This window comes from Pongo pygmaeus, chromosome 14, assembly GCF_028885625.2.
Source record: "Pongo pygmaeus isolate AG05252 chromosome 14, NHGRI_mPonPyg2-v2.0_pri, whole genome shotgun sequence".
NCBI lineage: Eukaryota > Metazoa > Chordata > Mammalia > Primates > Hominidae > Pongo > Pongo pygmaeus.
In genome coordinates this window covers 90,746,741-90,757,092 of record NC_072387.2, presented here as the reverse complement: position 1 = coordinate 90,757,092, position 10,352 = coordinate 90,746,741, and the positions used below count along the sequence as shown (strand labels likewise).

General features: G+C 32.3%; 1 non-coding gene and 1 pseudogene across 1 annotated transcript; both read right to left on the bottom strand.

Moving 5' to 3' along the window:
* Positions 1–2,328: 2,328 nt before the first annotated feature.
* LOC129011759 (HIG1 domain family member 1A, mitochondrial-like) lies at positions 2,329–2,608 on the bottom strand (annotated as a pseudogene).
* A 7,065-nt stretch (positions 2,609–9,673) lies between these two features.
* On the bottom strand, positions 9,674–9,783 carry LOC129011979 (U6 spliceosomal RNA). Its single transcript, XR_008493493.1, has one exon. It is a non-coding gene; the product is annotated as a U6 spliceosomal RNA (small nuclear RNA).
* Positions 9,784–10,352: the final 569 nt, after the last annotated feature.

Below are 10,352 nucleotides of genomic sequence, written 5' to 3'. Positions count from 1 at the left end.
GATGACGGGATTAAGAGATTAAAGTAAAGACAGGCACAGGAAATTATGAGTATTGATTGGGGAAGTGATAAATGTCCGTGAAATCTTCACAATTTATGTTCAGAGATTGCAGTGAAGACAGGCATAAGAAATTATAAAAGTATTAACTTGGGGAACTAATAAATGTCCATGAAATCTTCACAATTTATGTTCTTCTGCCATGGCTTCAGCCGGTCCCTCCATTTGGGTTCCCTGACTTCCTGCAACAGATGTTTTAATTGTTGAGGAATCTCTACACTGTTTTTCATAATGGCTGCACCAATTTGCATTCCTACCAACAATGCACAGGAGTTCACTTTTCTCCACATCCTCGCCACCACTTATTATCTTTGTTTATCTTTGTTATAATAGCCATTTTAGGGTGAGAAGTGATATGTTATTGTGACTTTGATTTGCATTCCCATGATGATTGGTGACATTGAGCATCTTTTCATGTACTTTTGAACCATTTGTATGTCTTCTTTTGGAAAATGTCTACTCAGGTCCTTTGCCCAATTCTCGATTGGGTCATTGAGTCTGTTGTTGTTCCTGTTTTTGTTTTTTTTTTTTTTTGGTTTCATTTACTTATTCTTTGCTATTGAGTTGTATGAGTTCCTTATGTATCTTGAATATTCACCCCTTATGAGATATTTGGTTTGCAAATATTTTCTCTAATTCAGTAGGCTTCATTTTTACATGTTGATTGTTTCTTTTGCTGTGCTAAAGACTTTGTAGTTTGATGCAATCCACTTGTCTATTTTTGCTTTTGTTGCCTGTACTTTTGGTGTTACAGCCAAAAATCTGTTGCCAAGACCAATGTCAACAAGGTTATTCCCAATGTTTTTTCTAGTAGTTTTACATTTTCGTGTGTTATATTTAAGCCTTAATAAATTTTAAATTGGCTTTTGATCATGTTTCACTTTTATTCTTTCACATTTAGACATTCAGTTTTTCCAACACCTCTTATTAAACAGGCTATCCTTTTCCATTGTGTGTCTTGGCACCCTTATCAAAGATCAGTTGACAGTAAACATATGGATGTGTTTCTGGGCCCTCTATTCTGCTCCTTTGGTCTACAAGTTTCTTTTGTGACTGCACTATATTGTTTTGATTACTATAGCTTTTTAATATATTTTGAAATCAGAATATGTCATGTATCCAGCTTTTTCTTAAGATTGCTTTTGAATTCTTGGTATTTTGTTCTTTTACATGAATTTTAGAATTGTTTTTCTATGTCTGTTAAGAATACCATTGGGATTTTGACAGGGATTGCATTAAAACCAGATCAATGGGTAGTTTGGACATTTTAACAATATTAACTATTTTTTTTATGGTCACTAACTTTAATAACAATACATATACCATGTTATCACCATGAAATGTAAATTCAGGTTGGACAAGAAATTTTCACAAGTGTAATAAAGCATCCTATATTATATAAAAGTTAGCATATAATGTGTGATCAAATCAGCTTGCTCATAAATCATTAAGCAATTCCATTATGGGTAATTCGTTTAATGTTTACAACTAAACATTAAACATTCTTATGGAGAAAATAAAGAATGCATACATTTAAAAAGTGCTCTTCATTTTCCTTTGCATGAGCACTTAAAATACTTTTTTCTATTTCAAGATGACATTTAAAAATTATTCTACCAGCAGCAAATATATAATTCTGCAATTACAAAATAACTCAAATAGAATCCATAATTAAATTATTCTTATGTTTGCAATTGTGATTCCTCAATAAATACTGCTACTGTGCAGCTCTCTTGTAAGCTTTCTAGATTTGCTTCAAACACACACACATATACATACTTGCAACTGTGGGAGGCTTTATAAGTTATATTCCATGCACTTTTTTGACAGAGTTCTAAAAGAGCCAGCCAGTCCACAACACAGGCTGAAAAAAAGATAAATTAACTGAGGCAAATAGGAATCTTATATAACATCCAAAACAAGATTCTTCAGCAAACTGGGGTTCAGGGTTGGTCTGCTATCTTTTTTAGAATGAATTGCATCTTAACAGTTTAAGAAGATGGACACTTTAGCACCATCAATTGCATTTAGGTGATGTGTTTCTTTTGTGTTAACTTGATTCCCCTGAATGACCTAGCTAGTAAATTAGTCACTAGTAATTTGGTCACCAGGCAAGATGAGCCTGCAAGAAAGGAAGTCAGTATCCAAAACACCATGTTATAATCTGAACACACTCAAATAGTTTATTTTCAACATTAACATATAACTTCAATAATAAGATGTCTAACTACAGCAAGCTCCTCCAACAAGATCAAGACAGCATCTCTTCTACTAAGGCTTATGTTTTTCCCAGAATTCCTGATATGTGGAATAGCTCATACTAACAGTCATTGCTCCTACAACAAAGCCTTGAGCTGCCATACACATGTGGATCAAATGAAGGGATATTTTAGTATTCCCCCTGCTTTTCAGCTTGTATAACCCATATGCAACAATTGCTACAAAATCAGCCATTCCAATGGGGACAAATGGTGCCTCATTAGCTTTTCTAATGTTTGGGTCTCTGATCTTCATCATATGAAGAAAGGAAAACATCTGTGTCTGCTGACATGGTAATTGCTTAAAGAGTTTTCCTAAAGTGAGAAAACAGCTTACCTCTTTTAATTCATGAACACTCCATGAATTAACTCTTTTAATTCATGAACACTCCATGTCTTTCCTTTTATCTGTGTCTCTTTTAATTTCCTCCATTAGTGTTTTATAGTTTTCAGTGTAAGTGTCCTTCACCTCTTTGGATAAGTTTATTCCTAAGTATTTTTATTGTTGTTAATATTGCAAATGTTTTTTGAATTTCTTTTCTGAAAGGTTTGTTGTCAGTGTACATAAATTCCACTAAATTTTATGTGTTGATTTTGATCATGTAAGTTTACAGAATTTGATTATTATTTCTAACAGTTCTTTTTTTTGTTGAGTTCCTAGGGTTCTCTACATATATGATCATGTCATCTCCAAAGAGAGAGAATTTTACTTCTCTTTTCCAATTTGAATGTCTTTTTTTTTTTTTTTTTTTTCCTTATCTAACTCCCCTGGCTAGGACTTTCAGTACTATGTTGAATGGGGAGGCATCTTTGCCTTGTACCAGATCTTAGAGAATAAGTTTTCAGTCTTTCCTCTTTGATTATGACTTTAGCTATAGGCTTTTCGTACATAACCTTAATTATGTGGAGATAAATGCTTTCTATACATATTTTGTGAAAATTGTGTTAATGTTTCTTTTTTTTAAAGAGGCATAGGTCTGAGAGGAATTTGTATGGGTTTAAAAACACTTTTATTAAGAAGATTTTTTTCACAAACTAAAATGGAATTAGTTTCTTTAATATGCACACACTTTATATATATGCATATATATAAATTATATATTATTCATAATACATATTATTATATTAGTATTAAGGAATATCTATCTATCCGTCTAGTCCCCATTCTTCTATCCATCTATAAGTGTGAGGCAATGTTATCTTGCACTTAACTTTAATAAGTTAAATGAGGCCAGGCACGGTGGCTCATGCCTGTAATCCCAGCACTTTGGGAGGTTGAGGCAGGCAGATCACGAGGTCAGGAGTTCAAGACCAGCCTGGCCAAGATGGTGAAACGCCATTTCTACTAAAAATACAAAAATTAACTGGGCTTGGTGGCAGGCACCTGTAATCCCAGCTACTCAGGAGGCTGAGGCAGGAGAATCGCTTGAATCCAGGAGGCAAGTTCATCCCATGGCACTCCAGCCTGGGTGACAGAGCAAAACTCTGTTTCAAAAAAAAAGAAAAGAAAAGAAATTAGACTCTCTACAGTCAAAGTCCACAAATAACTTCCCATATCACCCAGAGTGTAATCCAAAATGTGCCCCACATGATTTGCCTTCCTCCTACCTCGCTGTCTTCGCCTTCTGTTATTTTTAGTGCCTTTACTATTTTTGCTCTTCCACCCTGACCAATTTGCTGGTTCTTGAATTCAATCGCAGAGAGCTTGCCAATGGGCCTTTGCAGTTGTTATTTTTGTCTGGAATGCTTTTCTCCAGTATAACTGCAAGGCTCATTTTCTCACCTTCTTTAGGCTCTGAAATCTCATTCTCACTCAAGGCTTTTTTTTATAATTTTATTTCAGATTGCAGTCTCCACCTCAGCATTCCCTATTCTCCTTTGTCTAAGCAGTGATCACCACCAGGGATGCTGTATATTTTGTCTAATATTTTATAATGTTCACTTGTTGTCTGTCTTCTTCCAGTAGAATGCACATTTTAGAAAGGCCACAATTTTGTCTGTTTTTTTCACTACTCTGTCTCCTGATGTAAATTAGTTATTCAAACAATACTTCTTGAATTGATGAATAAGTGAATACAAACACAAGGCTGAGTGATAGGCAGGATTTAATTGTTAATTGTCTTAATAGTTCTGTCATATAGCATAACTAAGAAGAGCATATGAGTCATGAGCTTTATTTTTAATAATTTTTAATTATTTGGTCAATATTAGTCATATAAAATTGGGATAAATCAATGGATTACAGTTTTTAGATAGTATGCCAATTGATTTATGGAGTTAATTACACATGAATGATGATAATTTAAGATTTTGTTGATCAGATTTCAATTTTTGTTTCTATTATATTTCCATTTGCTTTTTAAATGTTATTAGATAAGAAATATGGGAGAGCTGGGTTGGTGGACAGGTAGTTAGCTATCACTAGGATGCCACAAGCAATTGAAGTACAATAAATATCTGATCTTTCTCCCTTGGTTCAGTGTGTGTGTGTTTGTGTGTGTGTGTGTGTATGTGTGTGTGTGTGTGAACTTGAATGGGTGAATAGCTTATGTTTCCTTTAAAAACACATTTAATCATTAAAACCGAGAAAAGCTTAATCATAACTAAAGAGAAAAACTTCACCCTAGGTTGTAGAAATAGTAAAAATACATGAAATTTCCAAAGGACTTAATGAGAACAAGTTTTTTGGATTCAAATAAAAATTTTAGTTAAATAATTATCAAAAGCAGGCATGCAATGGTATTGTAAAATAATTTCTAAAAGTTTAATTTTAAAACACTTTTCTGAAATTTAACTTTTTAATGTTTAAAGTATCAGTAAGGAAGGTGACTGCTTCCTATCATAGATTTTAGTTCAATGACTGATGAAGGTCTTCCAGAGTTTCTGTCTAAATGAAAGGAGCCAGCCTATAAGCTGGATATGCCATAATACAGAAAATTTTGTTTATTTCAAATTTATAATATTTATAATGTATTTCATCTTTTAAAAAATTGATTCACCTGAATGTGGTCATTTTTAAAGAAAATAAAAGTCCCTTTTTAGTATTATTATTCAGAATTTCAGAGCCATTCTAGCTATTACTTTAGATTACAGACTTCTTTCCTAATGGCCTAGACATTTTCTGTACTAGGACTTAATAAGGGCATTGGATGTCCCCAATGACCTGATAGAAACTTTACTAGAACTTGACTTAGGTTACTTCTAGCATGCAGAAACTCTGACCCTTGAGTTTTCTTTCTGTCTCCCTAGATAGCTTTGGCTCATTTCTGGTATCACTCATGAGAGACCTGACAGCTTATCCTTCCATAACAATCTACGTTGAGTTCATCACCTGACAGTTGCCTCACTGTTATGTTTGATTTCCAAACTCAAATTACTTCTGGACTTCTGGTTTGTTGACCTTCTGCACTTATTCGCAATAAGCAACTTCTTGTCAGTACACTTCTACAACTCAAGCCCATATCATTGCTGGTCCTAGCTACCAACCTAAACTGAAAAGTCAGAACAAAAAACACAGAAAACCAGAATGAACAAACTGTCACTTGAGGGATGACTGTCCAGCTGTCCATCAAATGACACTCTAGGATAAAGCCAGTGTGTATGTCTGAGATCACAAGGAGGGAAGTTGTGAAATGGACATCCTTTTTATTTCCAGGTGCACAGCGATATCAGGTATCTCAGATAACAGAATTTCCAACTTCTGATATCTCTTACCTATTGAATTCCTTTTTTCACATTTTTATCAAGCTTTTTTTACACACTGTTGACAATATAGTTGTAATTTGGTTGTTAGACATATTATTTTTTAAAAGTGAGGTGTGTACTGTAATCATCATATTCTGACCTTTGTTGACTTGATAAATATTTGCTATATGAGTCACTTTTGTGGTTCATTGACTAAATTAATCTGGATTTACATTACCTGAAATTTGTTACTTTCAAAAATCACATCTGTTCAAAGTTGTCAGATGAATCATCTTCATAGAAATAACTGATCAACTCATATAAACAGCCACATTTTCAAATATTCATAAGCCACAACAGATCTCATTGTTCATGCGAACTGTCAAGTATTTTATTTAGTCTGATTTACTCACTGAAATCATGTATCAAAATAGATTGTAAGTATTTTCAAGATTCATCCTTGAAAATATCATATTTTAAAATGATTAAGTTTCCTGAAGCTCTATGGAAAAATTTGAGTCTAATTCAGAGAATTTTAGGATATCCTTATAAGTACATAGAGTACATTTGATAAATGACTATGTTCACAAGGAAGATATACCTCCCATAAAGCTTTAATAACAGAAATCAAGTGTAGCATTTTTGTGTAGTTTTATTTAAAATATGGCATATGAATCATTTATATTATAAATATAGCTTGCAGAAAAAGCTATGATATACTTACACTAGTAATCAATGTGGTTGAATTAGATTTTAATAGTCTCTGCACATGCAGTTAGACATGAAACATGCAAGTTTAAATTAATGAGTTCAGAAAAAATTTGTCTCATATATTCTTCTTTTCTTCAGATATTACTATATTTCAGAAAGATAAGTATTTTATTTCACTCAGTAGTGAGGTTAATTAAGTAAACTTAATGAATAATAAATGAACTACTTTCATTTAGAAGTCTGATTTTAAATGTTTGGAAAATTAAAGAAATATTTTAATATTATATTTTATTTGTTCGTTCTGTGCCCAAATGAATACCTTTGCTGTGCATGTACCATAAAAAGCATTATAAGGCAGAATTCTCTGTCCATAAGGCAGACATTATTTAACTAGCATAGGAGCATAAACAATGGGGGTGGAGGAGAAGCTGGATTAGTGGCTGGGAAATCTGGAAGTACTATTGGTAATGTCCTGGATAAAAATTGTGAAGATTTGTCTCATTCTGAGGAAATGCTCACTTTCTAAAACTTGGTAATTGTTTTAAATCTATATTGCAAAATATAGATTTGTAAGATGTAAGATGTTGTAAGATGGAACATTCTAACCACCAGATAGAAAGTTATGTAGATAGGGCATCCTTGCCCATTATTACAGAAAATCATATATAGAATGTGTAACAATTGTTCATCATCAAACTAATTGTGAAAATACTAATTTTTAAAATTGATCTTTCAGAAAGAAACAGTCATGTTAGATGTCTTTCATTAACAGGGCTTAAACATTTGTAATAATTCTGTGGCATTTTTTCTTAGGAATACATTAATGTTGCATTTGTTTTCAGAAAGTACAAAGCATTTATTTTTTATTAAAAAATTTAAATAGACAATTTTATTATCATGAAACTGCAAACAAAAGGGCAATATTTTACTAAGATGACTGAATAATATATCACATTAGATATGAAAAAGTTGTTATGACATAAGTAAATTAAATAGGACACAATGAGCTGTAATTTATACTCACTTCAATTTTGAATTCTCATGGTTCCCAGAAAGCAAACTGAGTGATCCATAATTGCATCTTAAATTAGTCTTTTTGCAGTGTTTAACCTCTCTAGCACTGCTTGTTTCATGAATATATGATTTTTATATTATCAAAAGTGTTTTCTTTCAAAAATGTTAGACTAGTTATTATTTCTCTGTTTTATAGAAGTGTTTAAAAACAATTTGTGAATGCACTTAGAAAAAAGCTAATAGATATTTTCTTCAAGTTGTATCCAAATGAGCAGAGCTTACTATAGAAGTAGATGCTTTAGCTACAGGGTAGGGAACCTGTGGTTTAAATCTAAAGGATTATAATGTGGCACATTTGTTTGAAGGCATCTTCTTTGATCCTCTAACACAGAAAGAAAATGTGAGAATGAAAGAGCAAAGAACAAAGCTGAACTGTGAATTTAATGACTCCCATGTTTGCATCCAAAAAGCTATGAAAAGCATTGATTGCAAATTAACTTTAGACCACATTTGCTTCTTAGAAAAATAAAAGTTTTAATGTTAAGTTGTAGACCATTGACATGTGAATAAATTATAAAGAGATAAAAGGATAGTGATTTGCTTCATTGCTATGTTTATAAATAATCAAGGTTTTGCTTTAAGAAGAGGGTATCAAGTTCTGCAGTGTTAGTGTTTTTATGAGTTTTTTTTTGGCTTTCTTACTTTGAATGAGTCTCATCATATTAAGTAGAACTTTTGCTATAGATGAAAAATGGAGCCAGTGTTGATACAGATGGAGATAAAAATTACCTCCTCAAATATCCTCTTTCCAGCAGTCATGATATCTAGTTTTCTCACAATTCTGTAGACGGTTGAAAATTAAATTTGTATAAATACCAATTGTAAACTGCATAAGGGCAAAAGGAACTAATACAATGGTTTAAAATTATATATATATGATAAGACATTTTTGAAGTGTGTTCACATGGTTTAAAATTAAATTTAAAAAGAGGAAAAATAAGCAAAAGCAGTGGTATTTAAGGGGGAAAGAGATATAAAAATCAACGAGGAACAGCCAAACATGAGGTGTGGGAGGAGCTACATAAGTTGGATCTAACTTTCCAAATAAGTAATGTCTTCCTTTTCATGGTATTGAATGCAAATAAAGCATTGAATCAGGAGCTATCAGTATTTTCCACTTACATCTAGATATTGGTATCTGTGAAGCTCTATTTTTCAAAAACCATTGAACCGTTGTGGATCAGAAAATGTTGGTTTGTGTCTTTAAACAATTGGATATACAGTTAGCTAAATTATGAATGCAAATGAAAAGTTCTTAGGGAAATTAAAAGTGCTACTCCAGTGAACACAAGAATTGTAAGAAAATAAAATGGCCTTATTGCAGATATAGAGAAAAGTTTTGAGTTATCTGGATAGATCAAACCAGCCACAATATTTCCTTAAGCCAAAGCCTCATCCAGAGAAACGCCTTATCTCTCTGCAATTCTATGAAGGCTGAAAGAGGTGAGCTGCAGAAGAAAAGTTTGAAGCTAGCAGAGGTTAGTTCATGAAGTTTAAGGAAGGAGCCATCTTCATAACATAAAAGTGCAAGGTGAAGCAACAGTGCCGATATAGAAGGTACAGCGAATTACTTAGATCTAGGTAAGATGATTGATGAAAGTGGCTACACTAAATGAAAAATTTTCAAGGTAGACAAATAGCCTTGTATTGAAAGAAGATGACATATAGGACTTTCACAAGTATATATACAAAAAGTAGCATGCTGTAGATACTGTTTTACACATTTCTTTTTTCTATTTAACCGTATATCCTGAGAATCCCTCCATATCAATTCCTAGATATCATTGTCATCATTTTTCATCTTTGTTATTAATGTATAGTGGTATGTATCCCAATCAAAAATTTTGACTATATAATTCTGTAATTTTGTGAGGTTACCACTGGTTTGTATTAGTTGATCTTCTTTTTTAAATTTTTATTTTTAGCTTTTTGGGCAGGGGCCATGCTAATCTTCTCTGCATCCTTCCAATTTTAGTATATGTGCTACAGAGGCAAGCACCTTGATCTTTTAACAAATCTTCTATTAATGCTGTGGAAACAAAAAGTATAGCTCAGAACACTTTGTTATCAGAAACTCAATGTTATATTCATATTTGAGAGCTGGACCTATCAATTTATGAGATGTGTGCTAAACTGGACTCATTATTAATGCCTTTCTAAGGCTTTCTCTTTAAACTTTTAATTTTTTTTAATCTGCTAGAGTTCTACTTAATCCATATTGTGTTTTCATCATAATCACTATGGTTCACACTCTAAAAAAATACAAGATCTTCTTTGACTAAGTTAATATTTTTGTTCTAACTTTAACATTATCTAGCATTCATTATCTAAGCATACTTTTGCTTTGCAATTATTGGACACATTTTTTTCTCCATATTATTACCTTAAACTTTCAAAGCAGATTTGTTCTACATTTATTTTCTGTAAATAGCTTACACGTAGATATTAATTTTTGACTTGATGTAATGGTTTTCTCAGTGTAGTATTATCAAAATAATCTACTTGGTCTTAGTTCTGTTGTTTTATGCTTTTCATTTGCTATTGTTCCTTTTGCTGCCAATTGTTTTT